General features: G+C 39.2%; 1 long non-coding RNA gene across 3 annotated transcripts in view; it reads left to right on the forward strand.

The window, feature by feature from the left end:
- The window catches only part of LOC115946647 (uncharacterized), a 251,053-nt gene that overhangs the window by 113,277 nt on the left and 112,396 nt on the right, over positions 1-25,380 (forward strand). For all 3 annotated transcript variants that reach the window (XR_004550154.1, XR_004550153.1, XR_004080696.2), the window contains exon 4: positions 19,204-19,312. This is a non-coding gene — a long non-coding RNA (uncharacterized lncRNA). The remainder of the gene's footprint in view (positions 1-19,203; positions 19,313-25,380) is intronic.

The raw sequence follows: 25,380 nt of genomic DNA on the forward strand, positions 1-25,380 counted from the left end.
GCAGGAATGGGGCATCCATAACTTCTCTGGGCAGCCTCTTTCTAGTGATCTTCACAATAAAGATTTTTTTCCAAATATCTCATGTCAATAACAGCCTTCCAGTATCTGAAGGGGGCCTGTAGGGATGCTGGGGAGGGACTCTTCATTAGGGACTGTAGTGATGAGACAAGGGGTAACGGGTTAAAACTTAAACTTGGGAAGTTTAGATTTGGTATAAGGAAGCTGTCTACTGTGAGGGTGGTGAGGCGCTGGAATGGGTTGCTGCCCAGGGAAGCTGTGAATGCTCCATCCCTTGTAGTGTTCAAGCCCAGGTTGGACAGAGCCTTAGGTGATATGATTTAGTGTGAGGTGTCCCTACCCATGGCAGGGAGATTGAAACTTGAGGATCTTAAGGTTCTTTCCAACCCTAACTATTCTATGATTCTATGGTAAATATACTCTCTTTCAGTTTAAAGCAATTTCCCATTGTCCTATGATTACATGCCCTTGTAAAATGTACATGCCTTGTAAAAAATCCTCCAGATTTTTTGGTAGATAAAAGATGCATTAATGCCTACAGGCAGAGGACCTTGTTTACTGTGGAGTGAAAACCACAGGCTGTGTGTAGAGAATACTGATATGCTACTGTTTCTCCTGGAGCTTGAATTACCTCTTTGAAAATATACCAGCTTTACAAGCAGAAGCAGTGTATCACAGTGTAGAGATAGAAATTTTTCCTGGGGAGTCTCTCTATGATAGGAGAAAGGACTTGAAACACCAAACTGCCATTTTTGTAAGGTTCACTGTAAATGCTCTCAACTTTTGAATGGTATCCTTTTGCCAAGAAGACCCTACAGCACTTCGTGCATACCAGAACAGTATTATTGGAAGCCTGTTGTAAAATGGTTCAGAAGGAGAGCTGATTTAAAAGCATATCATGGGCTTAACCTGCAAAAAGATGACTTGGAGTACTTCAACTGTGTGCCACAGGTTTTGTTATGAGAAGGTATATTCCACTGAATTGGTTATTAGAGTGCACAGCATCAAATGCTATCTATTAGTTACATAAGAGATTTTGTACACAGTTATTAGGCATCATTACCTGGGTTTTAAGTAGATGTGTAGGACATTTGGATCAGTTATCACTGTCTAAGAAATCTCAAAATGAAGGCAAGCAATTTGTGCTTAATGTAGTAGAAAAAGGGGGAGACAGTAGGAGGCCAGGCAGGATGAAATAGGGAGAATGTGCTTGAGGCAGTAATCCAAAAAGATGATTTTTGCATTTTGATGATTTTCAGGGGGCAGGATTGCTTCTGTCACGACCAGAAGGAAGCAGATTATCTTGCATCTCAGCAGCAGTGACGAGGGAGGGCCTGGATGGGAGTTTTGGCTTCATGAATAGAAAGGGAAGGCAAGGCACTAAAGATGTTAAAGCAGGCAGGATTTTGAGCCAGTCTGGAGTGAATGGAGGTGACAAAGGACCAAGCCAAAGGCGACATGCTGACATTAGAAGAAAGAAATGATTGAAAAAAGAGAAAGTGAGGGGCAGCTGCATGTTCCCCTCTATATCAGGGTGCATCTGGATGACCTGCAGGAAGTTCCCTTGGGGAATTCAGCATTCAAATGCTTTTAACTTGACATTGTTTGTAGTATTGTGTTTATATTGTCTAAATTCTGTAGTATGTTTGTGAACTCAAATTTGTAACTTGCTGCAGCTGTGCCCCATGGGAGTGTAGCTCACTCTCTGTAGATTAGGAAGTTGATCAGATTTACACCTTTGAAGCATCCCATTTCATCCCCCCCCCTCTAAGGGAAATGGCACGTATGAAAATCTAACCTACTAGAGCAAAGCCTAGGCTGCAAAAAAGAATGGGCTGCTACTTGGTAGAAGGACAAAAATGTGAACTTCTAAATGCAAACATTTTGGGTTTCGATTAAACTACTGTGTTTTTAAAACATTAAAAAAAACAAACCAAAACCCCTCAAAACTTTCATAGAAATCAAATGTACTTTCTGAAAATTATTGCTCACAAAGAAGCTCATTTTTCTGTTAGAGTCAAAAGTCTTTTTCTGCCCATCCTATTTTAATCTCTATTTCCTGTTTGTTTTCACTATTTGTAGACTGGGAAGGAAGCTACTGTGTCTTATGGATTTTCCACACTACCATTTCTATTTTGCTAAGAGAAATTAGTCTTTGAAGCAGTGTAACAAAAGACCTTTTTGCAGTGTTTCTGGTGAGCTGCAAGTAAGTTGAAAACAAAGATTAGAACAGTATTTTTTTCATAAAGTTCACAAGAAGTAGGAAGCAGACTAGAAATTGCTATAGAAGTGCTATAGAAGGCTTTTCCCTGTGTTGCAATTATGATAAGCCCTGTACAAACACATGGTAAAGATGATGCCTTTGGAGGAATATTTCCAATGAAGCTGGTACTTGTCTTGGGCAGGATGCTTACACTGATATAGTTGAAATAAATTTGAACATATATATTCACTATTAGAATTCTTTGCTGAAAATTCTTTTGGCTTATTAAGAGGAAATACTTTTTAGTAATATACTTAATCATTTTACCTGCTGGGTTACCTTTACCTTCTAAAGGCAGCTTGGATTAAGAAATTCAACTGTTTCTGCTTTATGTTTTCTTTTTCCCCCACCCTTCCAGAACAGTGCTTTTTGTTTGTGCTCTTAGCACTTCAGGTGAAAGATTTCAAATTCCTGCAAACCTGTCTTTCCACTTATTGAAGCTGCTTGTGAGAATATTACTTTTTACAGTAAGATTTTATAATTACAGTGTATTTGCCTTTTCTGTTCCCACTTTGTCTAAGTATTCATTTTTTCTGTAGCAGAATACTTTGTGACAGCTGTGCTGGGGTTTTTGTGTCGTAACCGGTCTTTGACCACCTTGACTATATGAGGAGTAGCTAGAGCAGCATGTAGCCCAGTGCTGAAATCTGTATGTAGGAGGCCTGCTGTATTTTTTCCAAATCAGGGCTTAGTTAGGGCCTGTGAACTAGCAGAAAATCTGGGTGCCATCTGGGCTTATCCTCTCTGCTGAGGCGAAGTCTGGGAGGCTGGGAATCCTACATCACTCCTAGAGGGAGTGTTGGCTTTTTTTAAATTGCACTGTGGGACAATCCCAAGTTTTTCCCAGGATTGTGAAAAAGCACAGTCTGACTTTCCCAAATCTTTTGAGGTTGCTTTCCTTTTTTTTTTCCTTCTCCTCAGGAAAGCCATGAAAATCACTGCATAATGGGCTTGGTTAAAACATTAATGTTAGATGTGACTTGAATAAACCCTGGAGCTAACCTCACATGAAGCCTACTTATTTACTTAAACTGAATGAAAAATTAAGAAAAAGATAAGTTGATTTCACTGAGGTTTTTCTAATCAGGTGAAAATATTTCTTTATTCCTCAAATGATAATGAATAATTGCAGAGAACTATTCTGAATATGTTAGTATTTTCTTCTCCCAAAATACATAATTACAAATACAAGGACAGCACTTATAGAAAAGAGACAGTGCCCAAGTATGTAGTTACTGGGGGATAGAAGGGGAAGTATTATGGAAAGCTCATATTCACCTTTTCCTGAATGCCTTGCTTAAGGATTGCAGTATATCCTGTTATGTATGTATAGCAATTGATTTTGTCACAGGCAGGAATATGCTAAATACCCTCGTTACACCCAATGCAGCTGAGGACTTTACTTCCTTAAGAAAATTACAGTAGAATTGTGTTCCTTTTCTGTAGGAAGAAGTCAGCATTTGTCATTACTTGTGGAGATACTGTTATACCAAACGCTTTCAACCATATCCATTTTCTGCAGAAGACTAAATAGCAGAGGTGGAATGTGTTGATTGAAAAAATACACAGTGAAAGCTGCCTTGTCTATCCTTTCTTGGTCTCTCAACCCCTCCCCAAAGCATCAAGAACTAATAAACTTCTATTAATTATTGGCTTAAAAACCCAGTGTTGATACCAAACATTTATGATTTACTGTAAGATAAATTGTCGATAGCTGTGGGTAAACTAGACTTCATTGTACTATCTTATTACCATAAATGCCTTGTGTAATATGGATTTACAGTGGATTTTTAACTGATGACCACCTCATGATAATCTGAATAGCAGAGAAGCAAATTGCATTTCTGTTAGTGAGGACAAAGCTGGAGAATTCCTGACTCACCCCTACTTGAATATATTTTGCTTTGTTTTCCCTGAACTTGAGGCATGGGAATGAGCACAGCTTGGAGCAGCTGCTCTCTGGTAGTGACAGTGCTGTTTCTTCTTACTTAGATTGGAAGCAGCGGCTGCAGGACTACATTTTGTATTTGAAAATTCAGCAAAACCAGTTTTGGAAGTAACCTTATGGAAATATTTTGTGCAGTCAAGGTATTGACACTAGACTTTTGATACTATGTTATAATTTATGATGATGAAGTTTAACCATGTTGGCTATTAGAACATTCAAGACCTGGTAATTGATTTTGGTGTTAAATTTCAACAACATTAGAAGTCTGGGAGAGAACTGTCCACTTCCAGAGTGCTAAGGTAGCACACTCATTCTGGTATGATAATCTCACTCTGGTGTGTGAAGTGTCACACTGATGGGTGAAGGTTTTTCTGTATTCTGAAGGGTTGTGTTTGGGTTTTAATACCTATTTTTAAGAGGTTCCTCTGTCTTTTCAGATGTCTGACACTGTTTGTAGTGGGGCAGTACTGCTGGTGTCCTTTGCAGCAGTAAAGCTTTGTACATTGCCACCATTAATGGATTCCACTGAGCAAGATGGCAAGCACCAAGTTATGATCTGCTAATATGCTCAGGCAGAAGGCTCTTCCTTACATAGAATACTAATTGTCAGAATAAAGCCAATGGTTTTGTTTCCAATTTCCTAACACTAAGTAGAATCTTCTGTGACCCTGACTGTGCAATTACACCTAAAGCAGGGATGTCTCAATTTGTCATTGAGGTAGCTTTGGCATTGGCGGCTGATGCGGCAATTGTGAAGGAAAAGTGAGCATGCTGTAGCATTAAAGCTTGCTGGGTAAGTTTTAAGTGCTGAATTTTAGGGATCCACCAGTTTTTTTACTTGGAAATTTTGCAACGTTGTAGCCTTACATCAGCTTTCTTCTTTACTAAGCCCTAAGGTGGAAGAGTTGTCCCTTTGCCAAAACTGTTGATTTTTTCTGGGAGACGCTTGCCTAAAATTGTATTTAGTGGTTATTTTTTCTTTTTTTTTCTACTCCTCCTTCTCCCCTCCCTTCCCCCTTGCTGCAGGCCAAGGAGGGGCATTGATGATTTCAAGTAGGTGATTATTCACTATTCAAAGCTAATAATTTGGAGTTGATGAGGCGTTAATAAAAGTAAATATTGATATCATCATCTGATGATAAGCTAGCAATATGGTAAAAAGGAATATAGATCAGCCAAGCTTCCTCTGGCTTCTATTTTTATGAGTTGAATTTTTGTCTGTTTTAAAAGCTTGTGTTGTTGCTCTGAATTTTATTGACTTGAAAGTTTATGCTTCCATGCCCATGAGTTAATTTTTCTTCCTCTACATTCTTCAGGTACTTAAAAATGGAGTGAGTCAGTGTTTTGCAGGTGAAGGTTTAGACAAGTTATGGATCAAATAATAATAAAGGCTCTGTCTAGATTTTTATCTCAGTGCAGCAGAGGCAGATGGCTGAGAGACAAAGATGAATCTGGGTGGTCTTGATGTCAGAGACTGCCATGAGGATGGATATTCCCAGCTGGGGGATAGGGAGAGGAAAAAGATCCTGAAATTCTGAATGAAGTGTACTTTCCCTCAGTTTTGCTGTGCAAGAAACCTAACTTATTTGAAAACTAATCCAGCTACTTATTTTGGCATTGCTTATCTTAAAAGTAGCAGCACTGATGCAGTCAGGCATGCTTCACTTACTGTGGGGGTAGAAAAACTGTGATGCAAGACTAAAGATCTGCTGGAAGTTGAGCCACATCTCCCACTCCCCCCAACTCCCACCCCGACCCCCCCCCCCCCCCCCCTTTATCTATTTGGTCTTTTTGTGTGGGTTTTTTTTGTGTGTGTTTTTTTGTTTGTTTTGGTTTTGTTTTTTTCTTTTTAGGGAATCAGGTCTTTAACAAATGAGATTTGGGGTATTTCATTTATATGGAGAAGTTTACAGAAAAGTGCATTACTAGAGCTGTAACTGAAGTGAGTTCATAGTTTATTTTTAGGCACTTTGGATTGAAGCTTGCTAATTGAGGGCGGGGGTGAGAAGGGAAGGTTTGCTTGGAGTTAGGTTAAGCCGAGGTTATCTGTATTTGCCTGAAGCCTCCAAGAGTTGGCAGGAGAATTGACTAAACTTTGTGAACTTGCATAGGCCTGGCCTTTAGCATGCTCACATATGCACACATACATGTTCCCTCGAACGCTTTCTCAGCTTTCCACTTCAGCCAACTTCTTTAACAAGCATACTGCAATCCTTTCCAGCCCACGCTGGGAGGTTATTAAATACTTTTTAGCCTAAAACTACTGCTCCCTCCTCCTTTTTAACTTTCCCACCCACCCCCTGCACGCTCCCACTGCTGGGAAGGATGGGTGCTGTTTTCTCTTATCTCCTTGGCTATGAGGGTAGTTTCACAACTGTTCTGTGTTTCAGTTTTTCACCTACCACAGACTTAATGTATTAAAGTGGGCCAAATCTGGCACTCCTTATCCCAGACAAAGGTTTTATTGAAGTCTTTGGGAACTGTGCCTGAGACTTAGTGAGATTGCAAGCAGTGGTATTTAAAAGAGGCTTCCACAGTCATTTGACTGAAGTAACTTCTTTTTTTTCAGTGGAGGTAGTTTAATCAAGACAGTGCTTTCAAGTCTGAAATGATTTCTTATGAAGTTACCTGGGAAGAGGTTTGAAATATCTCACTTAATGGTTTCACATCTTGGTGCATCAGTTCCCAGCCATTTCACTGTTTGTCTTGTTTGAAGAAAAATCTGAACAAAGGTGCCATTTGTTTTACCTTCCACCTCTAAGGTTAGGCTGGACAGAGTTGGAAAGGGTAGTTACAAGGTGAGCCAGTATCCTTTTGAAAGGAGAAGTTATGACAGCTTGTTATTGGGGGCAACTGATTTTTTTTTGCAAGCAATGTGATCAAAGAAACATCCTGGCTGATATTCTGACTTTACAGCACTAATAAAAGACTCAAGGATGGGAAGAGGGGATTTAAACCTCCCTTGCATGCACACACATACTTGTGCATTTTCTCACTGTGTGATTGAAGAAACCTTAGCAGGGTAAAAATTACTTTTTTTTTGGGAGGGAGGAGGGAAGAAGGGCAGGGGAGGAGGAGCTTATATGATTGCTGATCAACTGGAGGCAAATTAATATGAAGGTGAATTGCCAATAAAGAGAGAATTGATCTCTGAATTTAGTACTGATAACTCCAAGTGGATTTGGGCAGGAAATATTCTGCTGACCATAGAGCATCAAGTTGGCTAGAAAACACATAGCTGGGTGTCAACATATTACCAATAGAGCTCTTTTATAAGTTCTAATAGATAATAGATAATCTAGATCTATTATCGGTAGATATTTAGAAAATAGATAATCTAAAAGATAATAGATGTATTTTTTTTAAGACTTCAAAGGAAGAAAATGAAAGAGGAGAATGTTCAACTTTGTCAAAACCCAGCAACATGTCAGCTCCTGAATACAGTGTGCAGTGTGTCCTGCACAGGGATGGTAACCAGGGGAAGTTTAGAGAATTGAACTATAGCAGATATACTGATTTCCCATTTAACAGTTAAAAGAGAATATTAAAATAAAGCCTTCTCTAACACAAAGAAAATGGGAAATGGTGCCTCTTTTGACAAGACATTCATTTCTGTCTGAAGCACTGTTTGTTATAAGGTTATAGGAAAGGACATGATAGTGGTATGTTCTTTCACCCTCTGCTTTTTCACTGATGCTGAGGTCCCAGCTCTCTTTGTAAGAGCCTTGCCCTTGGGTCAGAGCTGCAGGTCTGGACCTCCTGATCTGTTCCAGCTTGTGGATTGCAGCAGGAGATTTGCCATCTAGGATGGGAGCTCCTTTTCTTCTCAAACACAAAAGCAATCTAAAAATCTGGTGTATTACTTGTAGCTGAAGAGGAGCTGGAGAGCAAAGCACTTCTAGCTGTACTGTGGTAAGGCCATGAACTCATCTAGTATTAAGTGCAAGGATTTTGTGGTGGAAGGAGGTGAAGGCAGAAGCTGAGGAGTCAGCCCAGTAAAGAGGCCACAATATTTCAGCTGTGGCAGACTGGTGTAATGGCTTCTGTAATTTACCGGTGCTATATGCGTGTGTCTTTTCCACTGAGCTTAAAAAAGGTTTGCCTCTAACTGCTGGGTCTCCCAGAAGAAACCACTTTGGTACTTGTTGTTTTTTCCTGTGGAAACCTTGGTGAGCCTCTTTGTCTTGTTTGCTGACTCCACCAGTCCTTTTGGCATTAATGCCTTGTCTTCGACTACTCGGTGACTTGTTCCTGGTAGTGCATGTCCTCACAACTTGTGCAATGAGTGTATTACTAGAATAGCATTCTTGGCCACTGACACGTGTGTTTAACTGAAGTTCATGAAGGTCCATTGAATGAGGTTACGAGAACCATACTATAAAAATGTACTTTTTCCTTTCTTTTCACATAGAGACCCATTTTAATTATTGAGTCATGTCTGGACATGTTTTTTGTTTGTTTTCTTTTTATTAATGTGTCTTTCCATAGTTTGTACATACAAGAAGGAGCTGGGACAAGTGCCTAATATCACAATAAGGAAAAATAAACATCTTGTGTTAGGATGGACCATATTTTTTTTGAAACAGTCATATCTCTGTCTTTTGAAGTTTAATTTGTGCCAAGATTTCTGTTTGTGGTTTCCTTGTGTACTTATGTTGTGCCATTTTTGTTTCAGTTGTGTTACTTTTTTCCTACCTGAAAACAAAGCCTCTGTTTTGATTTGTCTTTTGCATGTTTTCAGTGATGGAAATGCACCTGAATGTGTTAGACTAGTGGTTGAGTTTATGTTGTTCAGTTATTTATTTTTTATGACATAGATTTTTACTGTGTAATTCTACAATTAACATTCCTCCAGGCTGAGAATAGCTCTAATGAAAGCCCGTCTGTGAGCTGAGAGCAACAGAAGTGGTCTGGGAGTAGAAAGCTTAAACAGTGAGGTTAACAGGTCAAATGAGAAGAAGCAGTCAGTTGAAAGAAGTGAATAATACAGGGGATTAGAAGAAGGGATGAAGCTTAATGGCCAGGCTTTGCAGTGAGGTTGTTATTTATGTGTAGGTAAATTCTCTTTGACATCAGTATTCAGAAGTTTGGCTTTGTCTCCAAAGCTCAAAATGTTATTTTGTAGAAATATAAAAAGTCGGATTTCTTGAATATTATCTTTCCCATGTACCTGTGACTTGGTGAAATTCTACCATTCTACACAAAGGTAGCTCTTTTCAGATTTTTGTTTGCTGAGAAGAGTATACCTTCAGTTGATAAAGATGGGTAGTGCTTTGCAATCTGTCTGTTGTTCTTTTGCAGGTGCACAAAAGCTTGGTTTTGGTAGTAAGACACCACAAAGGTTATTAGCTTGTTTTTCCTTTGCCACACACAAGCAGAGTCCATGATCAGGTAGAGGAAATGTCATGTTGACCTGTGGATGTCTCTGAAATATTTTTGAATCTTGACTACATGAGTTAGCTATCTTTTTCTACTGAAGCATAATTCTAGTCTGTGATGGTGAAACCAATTTTTACATCAGGTATTAGTACAAATGAATACTATAGAAGATCCCTACAACTCTGACTAAGAATTGTTCTTCTGTCTGTGGCTTGGAAAAAGGGCAATAAGCTAAATGTTTCTGGTATGCTTTGTGGCTGAACTACATTAGCAGTGGAAGCTGAAATACATATTACTCAATTTCTTTTATCCTTTTTAGCTGGGTTCCCCATATTTAAATGTAATAGGGCAAAGTGTGAGTATAAGTGTGAAATGCGTGTGACACAAGACTGAGAACTGAAAGGTGGAGGCTGGATGGGATTCTTTGGGTTCCTGCTGAAAGGAGCTCTGTCAAGACTAGTGTTCAGGGTTGTTGCTGCAGATCATCTTCAGTGGGATGTCATGTTTTTTTTCTTTTCCCCAGTGACCAGAATCAAGAATTGGTTTCTTTTATAAAATCCATTGGACTCTTCCTGTTTTGTGATGCTATGCTAACGGTTTTCCATTTTGTACAGAAACATCTTTATTTGTCTTGCTATGTGTAATGATGATGAGTAATGAGGAAATGGCTTCATAGGTGATAAAGGACACCATGAAAGTCCTGCTGTGAATTAACTGTAAGCTAAACTGTATTCAAACCATCAGCTTTGGGCATAAGCTCTCCTGCTGTGTTTCATCCTTCCTTCCTCCATCCTCTGCTTTCTGATAGGCTTTGCAACCTGGTCTTTGCCAAGAAAGCATAAAGCATTGGAAGGAAAAATGGGAGTTAATTACGTTGAATGGTGGGTAAGGAAGGGGGGAAGGGAGATAAGGTTTTAATATAAAGAGCCAGTGTTGATTCCAAATATACACGTGTTTTTAAATAAGTTTCATTAAAATGATTTCAAAAACAACCCCTTCAGCAATATTGGTCATCTTGGCAAAGCACCATGATGTTTTGTTTTGAAATGTGAACTCTGGAGGAGCTAACACCGGGACCATTAAAAAAACCCCAACTTTCTTTCATCTTCCTTATATCTGTCTTCTCCTTTTGCCCCCTAAACAACTGACCTAAAAGCAAAAACCTCAGCTATCTGTTCTGGCTTTGGTGGTTGGAAATGGCTTCCCTTCTGTGGTAGATAAGCTCTGCCTACACTGACCTCTGAGGTGGGACATCTCTTGTGGATCTTTGTCTCTCCTGGTGTTCTGGAGTGGTGGCATTTCCAAGTGGATCCTAGTGGGGTGCTAATCTTCTCCCTTGGCCTTTTGGCAAGGTTGATGTGCTCCGGTCTGGCCTGCATGCACTTTTGGGACCGTGGTGCAGGGTGCCTGCATGGACTTAGAAACACTTCCAAACCACAGATGCATGTATCTAGTGGAGTGGCAGGGTTTGCAAGGAAAGGTTTGTGGAGAATTTAGGGCTTGTCTTTCCAGTACCTTCTTGCTTCGGAGCTTGCCAGGCTTTCTCAGACAAAATCACTGCTTTTGTGCAGTGTAAAGTAGAAATATCAGCTCAGGTCCCCAAAATGGGACTGTACTCAGGAGTCAGTGCAGGGTTGATGTGGTTGTGAGCCAGGTCACTTACTGCTCACTCAAAAATCAAGTCACAGTTGATACTGACTTCTAACCTGCCTAATGCAGAGCTGCAAAAACACTGATTCTCCACCTCTCAGTTTATGGGCATTGGTTTTGGTGCATCCCCAAACAGATGCCTGCTGCTGCCCGTGCCACCTTTGCTGAAACAAGCTGCTTGGCACACAATTCATGTTTGCAGTACTCACTGTACCTCACAAACTAGAGGTGTCTCTCTCTAACTGTCCTTGCTTGTATTCTCCCTGGGCCATACACCAGTCTGATTGTAGAGCCAGGAGTTGATGCAGGCCTTACAGGCCAGGAAGGTTAGGTCCCTCCTTGGCTTGCTGGAGAAGCTGGTGGGAACTAGAGCATTAGGGTCTATGTTTCCTCACCAGCTATTTGAATCTGCTATGTTTTTGTGAAGCATTTTTGTTCAGCTGAGGAGGAATATGTTGTTTTTTTTATGAATAAGGTTCCTGTCAGAAAAATACCAGTCAGATGGGAAAGGAGTTAAATAGAAATATATTTTTATAATAAAACCAGAGAAAATTTCCAAGCATGATCTGAATGCAAGTCTTGATTTGTTTTGCTATGGGTCAGAGGAGTGTAAACTGCCCCTTTCGTCTGTGTAGTGCTGGATTCTGAGACAGAAATGCTTGGTATTTAAAATCTGATATTTTATTTAAAAATTTCTCTGCTGAGAAGTAATAAAGATCCAAATAGTGTCCATTTTTGTAATAATATAGTGGTTAGTCCAGTCTGAGAAGTTACAAGACTCTTGGCAGTTAAAGGCTGCAAACTTTTGTCTCTGGAAACTTCTACTCTAGCTATGTAATTTACAGCAGAAGGTGAGATTCATAATGGTATAGGCTAAATAGAATTTAATCTATTAAGTAATGTAAGAAGTATTTGTTTCAGTTAGAGAAATGATTTTAGGGAACTTTTTCAATTATTATGGCTTTCCATGGAAAAAATAAGAAATCTACTTAGTTATAAGCCTTCAGGGCACAAGGCTGGACTCGGTCTCCTAAGACTTTACTGAATGTTTTATATCAAGTATTATACATAAATGATCTACTAAAAACATTAGATAAGAAATTTTGAGTAGTGCAAGGCAATCTCTTTAAAAGTGTCAGAATATATTCTTACTTGTATGTTTTTAAATTCTACCCTATATAATAGGTTGGCTATGGTAAAAGCTTATACTCAAAACACATTTAGTTTTCTGAAGTTGATGATATCTTCCTGAGTTCAACATTTTAAATATTTTCCCACTTTATATTTTAAAAGAATGATAATTGAAGATAAGCCAGATTTATTCTTCTTCCCTAAATGAGTGTAATTAAATTAATCATTCTGGCTTTCTTCTGAGTAGTTAGCTCTTTCTTTGAGGGCTATGTGTAAAAATAATCATAATATAAATATACATGTCTTGAAGTTTTTCCTTGCATTAAACATATGGGCTTATTTGTTGCCAGAATTAATTACACCTACAAGGAAAGTATGTAACTAAAAGGAAGTGGTGGAAGCATGGGAAGCCATTTCTTTTTTGAAATCTGACCACTTGAAACCACCCACAGTGTCTGGAAACCTGGCAGCTGATGTGCTCTAGTTTTGCTCCTATGGTCATTATATTTCTTGGTACACATAATTAATATATATATATTTTTTTTAAAGAAAGTACAATAGATTATTCTCATAATTAATTTTTAGTTGAGTTTTCAGTGTTAAAAATGAACATAAAATGTATTATGTATATTATAAACAAGGCTCCTTCTCTGAGCACTTTGGAGCAAAATGTTCTAGTAGCCTGTGCTCAGAGTCATGGTTCAGCTACAGTTTGATGGAATAAGGCAGATTCAAGCAGCACCAGTTTTGATGCCAATGTTACAGTTAGTGATCACTGGAAGGATGGAAGAGTGTGGACATTCCTGGATGTGTGGTGCTATCATCAGCAAAGATGAAACAATATTTCCTTTATCATGTGCTTTGTACATTGATAGACATTACTCAGATTATACCTAGAATATCTTAAAAATATTTAAAAACTGAGCAAAAACCAAAAGAAGTCTAGCTGGCAAGCTGTAGAGGCTGTGCAACTCTTCCCCAGACAGATGTTAGCTTTTAGTTTGAAAGGAATAAACTTGCAAGTTCTACTCCTAGATTTCTATTCTGATAGATTTAGTGGATAGCACTTGGTGAACTTTCTTGTGAAGGTACATTTAAAACATTTTTCAGTCTTTCTGTAATTTAAACAAAAATTCAGATGGCAGGCTTACTTTACAGTTACTGACTAGCTTTACAGTTAATTTTCAGGGAATGTGTGCATTTTCATGTGTATTGTGGATGTATTATACAAAATGAGATTTTTGTATTAAGAAGAAAATCAGCAAAAAGGAAATAAACCACCTTTTTCCTTTTTGAGTTGGTTCTGATGCACAGCTAATTAATGAAAAGGTTTTGTCTTAAGAGGTCGGGTTGTGTGTAAGTTAGGGCTATGAGCAGCAATTAAGGGGCAGATAACCCAAGTTCTGTGCTTATATCTTCATTACAAGGCAATTTTAAAAATAGTGAGCTGCTAAGAATTAGTTTCTTCAATCTGCTGGGCATGGATGCCTTTCTTTCAGCCTTAAGCTTCCTGTGAAGCAGTACAGGAGAAGCAAAATGCCTCTTGCAGCAGTGGAGTAGAGTAAGTAGGACTGCAGCTGTTCTAGACACGAGGTCCAGAGGCCCCTGTTTGGGGTGGGGGTAAAGCCTGAGTAGGGGATCCTCTCAGTGCTGGGTTTCATATACAGATGTTTGCAAGGTGGGCCCCTGAGTACCTGCCTCAGCTCCTTTAGCAGCTGTGGCCTGTGTGCTTCAGGCTAGGTTAGGGTACAGCATGTGTGTAGGAATGTGCTTCTGAAATTTATGAAGTGTTGCTGGAATATACACTTCCTTCCCGCCCTCCCTGCTTTGAAAGTGAGGAGTGGGGAGAGGGCAGGGCAGGAGGGAGTAATGTTTTTGGGATGTTATGCTAAAAACCCGAGGCTAGTCAGGTGTAATGTAGTTTAGGATGTCTGCTTGAAGATATTTGCAACCTACGGTGGCAGCTGTGAGAGGCAAATTGCAGGTTTTATCTTGCCTGCATGAAGGAGTTGAGTTCAGTGGATGACTTGCTTGCCAAGGCAGAGGTGGGCCCTTTTGCTTTATCGTTTTCTCAGCCCTAACCCTCTCGCTTTGACCAGATTCCCCAGTCATAACCCAGCTGAGGATCCACTCCTCGTGGGCCCTTAGGCTTTCTCATTTATCCTGAACCTTAATTTTATGCTGAGCTTTGAGCTAAGTGCATACATAACAGGCATCTTCTCTTTGCTCCTATGGGAGATGGCACCACAAGATAATCTTGATACTACTTTTTCTCTGTGATGAGGGATGAAGGGATTCCTACTACTGCTGTTACTTCTCTTCTTTCACTCCAGTGGGGGATGATAGGGGTCATAGTATGAAATAGGGCAGTGGGAATGACTGTCACAGTGTATATGGGCTTTGGATTGATGTGACCCAGATTTGTATGGTTTGCCTCCTCCCCTGTTGTGTTTCCTTTGATGATGAGGTGAGAGGAGAGATTCAGACTCTGTTCTCTTCTGAGATGCCCATGGGTCACGTTACATTTGGTCTTTATTAGAAACAAGCCCCAAAACCTCCCTCTCTTCACCCCTCCTAAAAGAAGCTGTGCCTTGCGGATAGGATTGAAAAAGGTATAAGCAAATATGAATTACTTTTCTGAGGTCCTGAGGCTCAGTTTGCCAGTTTCGATAATATCTTTGGAAGCAACACAGCCAAACTCTAGGTCATATTGGCAGTGTGTTGACAAAGTGATATGATTTTATTTGTTAAAATAGCAGTCAAAAGATTGTCAGTGGTAGTGATGGCTGTGAATGTAATCTTTCAGGAAACCTTCCGTTTGCAGGGACAGGCATAACATTTTTTGGAGAGAAGAACACCAAGACTGGTTTTTAGAAGGTTATTTGCATTTCCAGGAATATCTCATAACCAGTTCACCTTTAACCTTATTTCACAGTGGTTTTAGAGTATAGATGGTCCCCTGCACCCTTCTCACCTTTTGTGTGTGTGTGCATACACATGGATGTTTCTGCAAAGGTGTTGTATCATAAAGCAATTGTCATTTACTGACTTTCTGCATCTGAAGCTGCTTCTTTTGCCATTTGAGCTGATTTTGTGTGTCCTGGCACGTGCAGATCTCTAGCCTGGTCATGATCAACCCTTCATGTGTGAGTACCTTGCAGCTCTGCATGCCCACGGTGTGAAGGCAGCACCAGTGTCAAATGCAGTGCCATGGGAGAGGGGTGAGTATGGAAGCTCCCCTCCTTGCAGGCACTCCTGTCTTGTTCATGTGTGAAGCCATTCCATGTGATCCTAACTACATGCTGCCCATCAGTTGCTCACTGCCTTCAGCTTTGGGCCCGTGGTGGGCAACATCCTTATTACTTTCTTTGGCTTGCTTGCATTAAAAGCAGGGAAAAAGGAGAATTTCACTATCCTGTCTGGCCAGTGATGAGATCGGTAGCCAGGTCTATTTTGATAGGGCTGGATCCCACCTTTTCACAGGTGCACATCTGTGTGTGTACACGCAGTCTTAGATGAACATTTTGCAGGAGGATCCTGTGGATGAAGAAGTCTACATGTATGTAATTAAGTGGTCTGATTTATTCTGTTTTATTTGGTCCGTTTTTCTCCTCTTCCTTCTTTTCTTCCAACTGCTAGGAAGGTCCTGCATTTTTCTTTGCTATGCTTGACAAATGTGTTTCACATGAATTTGGCAGGCTTTTGAAAAGAAAGATTGAGCTTCTGTGAATATTTTTTTTATTTTTTTCCCTTATACATAAAGCTATTAAAAGATACTGTTGGTTGCCTGGATAGAAAAGCTAATATAGAGAAGAGGATTTACTCATTAGTATCTTAGTCATGTATCTTGTATCTTAACTATTCAGTAATCTCCTTCATGAAATATAAACATGTGGTTGCATAAAAAAGTAAACTATTCTATCTGGCCAGCTTGAATCTTAAACAAAGATGGTATTGTTTTGAATGTATCTAAAAAAAAACCTTCCAGTTTTTTTTTCCTGTTTGCAGAGATTATGGTAAACCTTAAATTCAGAATTAGAAACCTGAAACCAGGCAGATTTGCAGACCCAAATGTTTTAGATTAATGGAAGATACATTGCAACTTTCTAACGTATTTTCATGAGCACTTATATTCTCCCTGTCTTGTAAAAGTATATAAAAAAGGTAATAGTGTTGATTTGTTGTGAATGTTTGCTTGCACAAAAATGCAACAAGTACTGTGGCCTGTAGTTTGCTGTTGAAGTTTAGGGCCAATTCAAGAAATCCAAGTGCCCTTTGTTTTTTGTGAGTCCAAGCTTGAGAATGGACAGTAAGGTCTACTCATTAAACAGCTCATCTCTATTTTGGTGCCCATTCACTTTTCTTTGTATCTCTTGAGCAACAGAGCATGCATTTTAGGTGATATTTCCAGAGCTATCTGAGAATTCTGGCTCTCCTTATTCACACCAGCTGCCAGCAGATTTTAAGGTGTCTCTGTGTGCTTGAAGGAGCTATCATAGATACTGGTGACAGCTGAGCTTTGAAATGTTCTTTGCAGCCAGCACAAAGTGTATGGGGAGAGAGTCATTACAAACACTTATAGACAATACTTCCTTCGTATGTTAGTCTTCTAATAATGAGCCCTTCTCTTTGAGCCAGAGAAGCTAAAGGACTTCTTCATGGTCCACAAAAAGACTGAGCAACACTTTCATGCTGCTAGGTTTGGTCAGTCAATCAAATTTAGGTTTAATCTTTTCTGTGGCTACCAGAGGTATCCAAACTCAAGTGATTTCTACTTCCCAGAGGCTTCCATGGGCATCTTTCTTTTTTTTTTTTCTGTTTTAGTAGCTTAAATTAAAAAACATCAGGCTTTGTGTTTTGAAAATAGGACTTTCCAGTTATGAAGTTCAGTGTTTTTATTTCTCCATTACTAGTTTAATGCACAGTACATTCCTCAGCAAGGTAATTAAATGGAGCAGTTTGTTTAGATACATACAATCAGATAAGTTTGTAATAGGAAGAGATTTGTGTTTGTAGATGCTGTATCAGCTCCAGGTGTAAACTGAACCACCAGAAGACTGTAAAAGCAAAGGTCTAAACCTTATGCAGTTATTCTGGACACATTTCTAGTATGTGTGGAGAACATTACACTGTACATACATCATGATTATACAAAAACTGATTGCAGGTTCCTGAGTCAGCTACTCCCTTAAAACTCCAACTGATAGATTGTCAGACTAGTGACCTCAGCTGTAACCCTCACAGCACTGTGTTTGCATGTGTAGCATGGGATAATTCTGATATACCACGGTGGTATCTTTTGAGGGTGTTTCTTCATATGTGCTACAGAACTTCCCCATATGAGCTGTGAAGTCTTAACTGAAACTAGGTTTTAATCACCCTTCTCTCCTCCCACTTTATTTTTACATGACGGTTCATAATGTCTTTTATTTTAATTCTGAATGATTTAATTTGGACAAAGATCTTGTTGTCTGGGTGGTTAAGACTTGAAATTTTCCCAACTTCAATCAACTCCAGTGTGTTTTATTCATAGTGCCAAAAAAAGCGAAGATGCACTAACATTCTTACATATAACAAAAGGTTACTGCTGACAAAATGTCCTTCCTTTTATCTTCCTTAGAATTTTCAGAATGTTTTGGAGAAGTGAGCTTATATTTGACTTTTGGAGTGCTGAAGAATCCCTAATACTGTTCCTAGGTTAAATCTCTGGATGCCACAAATCTGTTAGGCCTCAGTGTCTTTACTTCACACTGCATGGTTCAGTGTTACAGATATGTACATTAAAACCTTGTGATTTCAGACTGGAATGTCTGTGTATGTTGATTTTCTGTCAGGGTTATACAAGTGGAGGGTATACGTGCATGCATATGCACATGTGCACGCAAATACACACATGTAAACTGGTATTTATAATAATGCTGTATAAAAATGAATTATGAACATAAGGATAAGAAATAAATGGCATGAGAACATATTTTCACAGTAGTATACTTGCATGAGTGATGTGCAAATAAGGGGTTTTCTCATAGTTTATCTTAGCTGCTGTGTTAGATCTTTTATTGCTATTTACTTAACAAGGCTTAAGTCTTGGTCTTACCTTTTGGCTGTTAAACTGCAGTTGCCATCCTGCTGTAGTCTGTGTTTCCAAGATGGGCAGGAGTTACTGTGTATGCCTCAGGTAGTTACAGAAGGTGTGATGTGAAGAGTGTGCTGGAAGGTTGCCCACTGGGTTTTGCAGTATTACAGGGACATCACCGACTGCTACTGCCTTTGTCCTGCTTTTGGAGCTGATTTGGTAAAATAAATAAATAAAAGCCACTGAAAAATAGAGGCTGAAAAGAACAAGAAAATACATTTCTGAGGGTGGATTTGTCTTCTTTTGACACAATTTGGCTTCCTTTTTGTAGTGTGAAAGTTCAATAACTTTATTTCTCAAGGCTGTGTTTTAAAAGTGCATTCCAGTTGTGTTTCTGCTCAAGCAAGTTTTCAGTAAGGAAGCAGTGTTACAGAAATTTTGGATTTCTTCCAGTAACCGAAGAGCTTATGGTGCCTAACTGGGATTTATTGTAACTGAACAGGAAAAATCCTGAAATACAGGACTGTGTAGTTGTATGAAACCATTGTTTCCTGTCTTTTTACAGTTGCTTGACCTTGAATTAGAGCAATGTCTTTGAGTGTCTGCAAGACACAGTGTAGTACGAGCTAATTGTTTTAAACACCTATTATAGCTTTGGGTTTTGGTTTTTTTTTTTTTTTTTAATCAGCGCATTACATAAAGTTACTAAATTTTCCTGTCCTGTTTTGTGTATTTCAGGCTTGAGTCACAGAGCAACGTGAGGATTTACACTTTTGAAGTAGGAATGTGAATGGGATTGAAGGATTTATATGGAGGATTCTGTTCCTTCCTGCTCCAGGAAAGACAGGTGAGTGAATTGTGAGATAATTTGTAATTACCTCAGTCCTTACTTCTGAAGGTCTTTAGTCAAAACAGGAAGATATAATTCAGACAGCTGTATGTAAAAATAAAATAATACACTTCTTAATTACAAACATCAGTCTTCAGAATTTTCCATTCATGTTCAGTAATAAGAAGGTTTCCATAAAATATGGTGTGAGTTTTCTATAAGTTCCCTTACCCTCCCACTTCTTTTTGTTGCAGAACTTTTTATATTTGGAAGCTTTTTGCCCAATGCCAAAGAAATCTGAACTAACAAAATTGACAGCCATTTTTGAAGCAGTTCTAAAAGAGGCTGCAACCAGGAAAAAGCTCAAGGTGGAACTTTATTAGATCCCTGTATGTAGTTGTTAGTGAAAGAGACAGGGCAGCATCAGCACCAGATACGTCTATACTGTGTCCAGGCTACTTGTGAAACATTAGAGTGGAGGTGATGTGTGAATTAATTCCAGTGGCTGCAAACCCAGGTTTGGTATCTCTTTGCTGCCCTCCCTCACTACTTCTTTGCACTCAGATGGGAAGAGAAAAACTAGGGGCTAAATGCAGGAGGGGGTAGATGGGAGTTCACTCCAGGATGACTTTGGCTCTGACTTTAGATAAGTGAGGCCATCATTACTGTTTCTTTGATTTATTTTTATGGAAATGAAATCTTGACATTCTTATCTCTTCCAACTTTGGGAGTACCCAGCATATACCATCATTAGGTACACAAGGTTTTGGAACTCTTTTGGCAAGAGGTTCTTACTTCTGCATCTGTACAGGTCCATCAGGAACATGCATGTGGTCCTGTGTAGTTATCAATGCTGAACAGTGTACAAAAGGATGAGCTTTTAATTTCAGGTATTGCTAACCAGACAGCTCTTGCACCAAGCTGTGGCAAAGCAAGAAATAGTTACAAACTAATAAAAATGAGCTCTAACACAGGCAGAGTAGCAGCAGTATCTTTGTATTGAGTCAAACCTTCTTGTAGGTTAGTCTTGTAGCCATGCTGCCTACAGCCCAAGAGCAATGCCTCGGATGGTGTAAGAAGAAAAGACAACATAATGGTGTCGAGGTGTCAGGGACTAAGTCTGAGGTTTTGACTGAAGCAGAAACTAGAGGAGGTGCCAGTGTATCCTGGAGGGGAATAGGAGGTGTATGGTAAGGTGAAGCAGGCTGAGTGAGGTAAGGGAGTGTCCCAGCACTTAGAGGGGGAAAAGGGTAGGCAGCAGAGCAAAATGGGTGTCAGTGGTGTGTCAAAGCTTCTGGAGCTCAGTGGATGAAGAAGGGAAGCAAATAGGAGTAGTAACTTGTGTAGCTTGTCCAGAGCAAAGAGCAGGATAAAAAGATGCAGTAGAGTGTGAAGTGGGTGGGAGTATTTTTATTGAACCATGTACACCAAACATATATATATATATATATATTTTTTTTTTCCTCCAGAGATGTTTCTTGGTGGGCTGTACTTGAGAGCAGGTACAAAAGAGTGTCTCCTGCAGTTGGTGAGAGAGAAAAGGTGAAGACAAAGTTGGGGAACCAGAAATAAGACCTTTCTTAATAAGAGGATAAGAACAAAGGGTTGAAAATTGTGCATGCAATAATGAGAAAACAAGTGTTTTGTGGGGGTGTTTTGGAAGGTAATTAGAAAGCAGGGATCTGCATCAGGAAAGACAGAGTGGTAAGATTTCATTTCCAGGTTTCTAATTTTTGTTCACTGGTATCATGGGAAAGGCAGCTCCTATTGGATGGAGGGAAAAATCAACTTTCTTCAAAAAGGACAGGAAAAGGCTCACTAGATTTGCTTGCATAGACAAAGAATGCTTTAATGTAAGTGTGAGAAAGCAATAGAAACATTTTGATTGTACTTTCTGTGTTTTGTGTTGTTTGAAGGGAGGGCTGCCTATGGTCACGCAACTTAATAACTGTGAGCTTACAAACGCACATCTGTCTTGTGATGCTTTCTAAAAATGCACTCTGTGTTATCCTATCTTTCATATACTGGCTTGCTTTGAAAAAATGATGTCTTAAAACTTTATTTTGAAGTCAGTCATGAGGAAGTCCAGTTATATGCTGGTCTGCGTATTCACTGCTTAAGGGTAAGATTAAAATGGCTGAGAATACCTTAAAGATTTGAGCTTTGCACAAATAGCATTTGTCCTGTAGCTGGTAGATGGGTTGTCTCTTGGTGAGATGTGGCTCCTGGCTGAAACAAGATCATGTCTGAAGACGCCTTAATAGATCATAAATTGGCATAGTGTCTCAAAACAGTGATCAGCTTGGCAAAGTATAGAGTATTCTGCTTGTGGTTTTATTCAGTTTTACCTTGTGCCTGCTTTTCCTTTGGCTACAATTGTGCTTATGAAGTGCTTGTTTTATCAAGATGTGTCTGGAGGTGCCAAATATATACCAGAAAAGTACCTGTTACCTTGATCTGTCTTCATGCAGTCTCTGTGTGGTATCATATGAGGCTGGGTGTCTCCTATTTTAGCAGTTGCTTAAATATGTTGATAATGTTTGCTTTCAGCAGGACACTGTGCTCTCCTGGACATCTTCGTGTTGTCTTCAGCCTTTGCTTAGGTCAGTCTGAAGGCTTTGTGAACTTGTAATGGTAAGAGGGAGGTGCTGTACTGTAGCATGGGCAGACCTGGGATTTCCAGCACAAGGATACAGTGGAGTGTAGAGCTTGTCGAGGTTCAGTGATACTGACCTTTCAGGGAGCATTGTACTTGCCCTGTATGTGCTTGTCTGATTGCTGTCCCGTCTGTATGGCAGAGCTGGTGCTCATGAGGCTGACACCAAAGCAATGTGACTTTGTGTTTACAGCTTTCCACCAATGAAAGCAAGTATTCAAACCCTTTTTTTTATGCCTAGGAGCGTTTCCGTTCCTAGCTGTGCTAACTAAGGAGCTTGTTCTCCATATGGCCACGTTGCTCTGTGCTTGTTTCTAACCCTACACATTGATTACTTTTCTCTTCTTTTTTTTTTTCTTTCTCCAAAACCTCTCAAAATATAAGTATAGCATGCATTCCGTTGTATCTATAAAGATGCTGACCTAGCATCAAATGGAAGAGTATGATGAAGTGATAAATGTTTCAAGCCCCTGGCCTTTTATCTCTGGGTTTTTTTTTCTCAATGCTTCTCAAAGTTAAGTGATTGAAAAGCTTTCCAGATCTGATAACTGTAAAGATTTCAAGTGAAACTTTTGGCTTCTATCCTGGCATGAGATCATACAAAGTGATATTAGCTGAATTTGTATCAGAATTTGAAAAGAAAATGAAAACACGTTACTTTAAGTCTCTATCAGCTATTTTTCACCACTGCTGGGCAAATGCTTTCTCATTGGTTAATGTCTGTGTGCCATTTTAAAGGTTTCCAAAAACATGTGTGTGTATATATACATTTTCTCCACTAATAATGTATTTAATTTATACTCTTTGATCTTTTATCCTTGTTAACAAGACTCCTTGGATTTTTTGTTTGGTGGGGTTTGGGTTTTTTGTTTTTTTTTTTTTTGTTTGTTTGTTTGTTTTTAATAGAAGTTTTAAAATCTAGTGTTGTTGGGAAAATTCATTATAAGAGAGAGGATGTACTGAAGCCCTGTTTCTATTCCAGAATTATCTTAAACTGAAATAGAGCTGGGGTACCTCATTTTTAACCTGTCTTTTTGGATGGTTGCTGTGATAGGCCTTGGTGAAAGCAATGATCTTGTACATACGTGTGTACCTATGAATGGTAATGATGTGTCAACTGCATGGATTTTGTGAGTTTCCTGTACAGAAGCAAAATAAGATAAATAATGCCTTAAGTCAGGCCTTTACATTACCAAACAGGGATAAACTTCAAGGTTGCAAAACCAAGCAATCAGAGCCTAGAAAATTCTACAATTAAAGCTACTCATTCTCTTGGTAAATATTCATTTTGACTGCCTTTAATTAGAGGATTGCCTACTTCCCCCTCTCCCCCCACAAGGCCTGCATATCGTTCAGTGCACAGCATGGCTAATACTTAATGAGTGGGTAGGTTGTTGATGTTTTGTTTCTCACCCTTTCTTGTATGGCCTTATTTACTGCATGGTTGGCAGATGGTGTGCTGAATACAGAACTAATCATTTCCTCATGGAGTTTTTAATGGTATTAACACCATCAAGAGTTACTTTACTGTGTATTTTTCAGAGAATCTCAATCAGGAGTACCAAATAAGACATATATATTTTTATATATATATATTTAACCAAACTGTGAGTCTTGATTGTTAATTTTCTGGAGGGGAGATGGTTAAAGCACAGTCGCATTGATGGAAATCTTTATTGGAGGAACTAAAAGGTGGTACTGACTGTCCCCCAGTATTCCTTCTGTAGTAGCAGAAAACAGTGGGTCAGAGCTCATGCCGGGGCATGAGATATCTCCAAAACTGAAGGAATTTGGTGGAGGTGTTATAAACAGCTACAGCTTCCCTCCCTCCCCCCCCCCCCCCCCCCCCCCCCCAGTGTTTGTATCTTCCTGTTGTTGATAGTATATAAAAACATAGACTTGCCATACTGAATGTCATCTTCTCTAGTCAAAGGTAACCATGCAGTAGATATTTTGCCCAGCAGTCTTAGAGTACTCATTCAGCAACCCACTCTCCAGCATTCAGTGCATATTTCAGACCTGTTAGAAATGAGCAAAGCTTCAAAACCTACAATAAGCTACAGGAAGAGAACACCCTTCATCTGGTTTCTGTCTTTGAGACTGTAAGCTCTTCAGGCTGGAGGCTCTGCCTTTCCATATGTCGATAAAACATTTCAAGCAGTACATTAGTATAAACACCAGTGGATGAGGTCATAATATATCAAACAACATAATTAAATCAGTGCTTTATTCACTGTCTGTGTGTCATTATGGCTGTCTCCTAGGTCACACTGCAGCCTTGAAGATCATGTAAGAACTCGAATGTTGTAACAGCCCTCACAGAAACATTTGCTTTGAAGTTGGTGCTATTTATGTAGAAACCAATTTTCACAAAAATGTACTTTTGTAAAATGTGTTTCTATTTTGAAAAGCCTTGTAAAAGGGAAACGCTTATTATTGATTTTTGTCATAAATTGCCATGCATGACTGTCAGCCCTCTGCTGCTGATCACATGATTGTGATGAGATTTCTTGGTTGATTAGAAGTCTGAAAGCAGTTGAGTGGGTTATTGGACAAGACCCTGTTTCTCAGAAAGGAACACAAACTTGAAGTGATACCTGTTAAGTAACCAGATTTTGGACATTTGCATGAAAGTCTGCAGGTTTTAGAATTTAAGTGATGCTTATTTTGCTGTCTACTTTAAAGTGCACTTGCTTTAAAACAATATAGAAAAATATTCTAAGCAAGATCCTCCTTCCCCCTTTCACAGTTCTGGTACCCACACTTTAAATCTTATGACAGCACCTACGTATGTTTTATAGCAATAGATACTTATGTGTGTTTTATAAGGAAGTAGGCTACCAATTTTGTCTAAGCAATAAGGTACTTTGAAGTCTGAAGTCAGAAACCTAGATATGCACGTAAGCCTCGTGCCTCACTAAGTATGATGCCTTGGGCATGTGTTATTGCTTACCTATGCTATAATTACTGTACACATGTAGCTACAGGAATATATCCATTTGGTTTTCCTACTGTAAACTTTCAGGTGACTTGCTAATCTAGGCCAGTACTCGGAAAGAAGGGCTGGTCTGAGATCTTAATAATTACAAAGCTGGCACGTAAACTTCAATATTAAGACTCTCCCAGATTCACCTGAAGTCAGGTTACATTCATTTTCTGTCTTTCTTTTTCCCTTTTTTTTTAATATCAGCTCAACAACATGCAAAGTTGTGATGATGTCGCTTGGCCTGCTGTCTCCCAGTCTTGATGGCTAGGGAAAAAAGGGAAGATATTTGGAGTTCATAGTCTCTTGGCTTTGCCATAAACAAAGGAATTCTTGTTCCTTTTTTTTTCCTCTGGGTGTTTCCTTAATTAACTCATATTAATGGATTTACTGGAGTAATACATGTTCTTCCTTAATATATATCTGTCTAAATGCTTATCCTCATAC

The sequence above is a fragment of the Melopsittacus undulatus genome, chromosome 1 (genome assembly GCF_012275295.1).
Source record: "Melopsittacus undulatus isolate bMelUnd1 chromosome 1, bMelUnd1.mat.Z, whole genome shotgun sequence".
Taxonomy (NCBI): domain Eukaryota; kingdom Metazoa; phylum Chordata; class Aves; order Psittaciformes; family Psittaculidae; genus Melopsittacus; species Melopsittacus undulatus.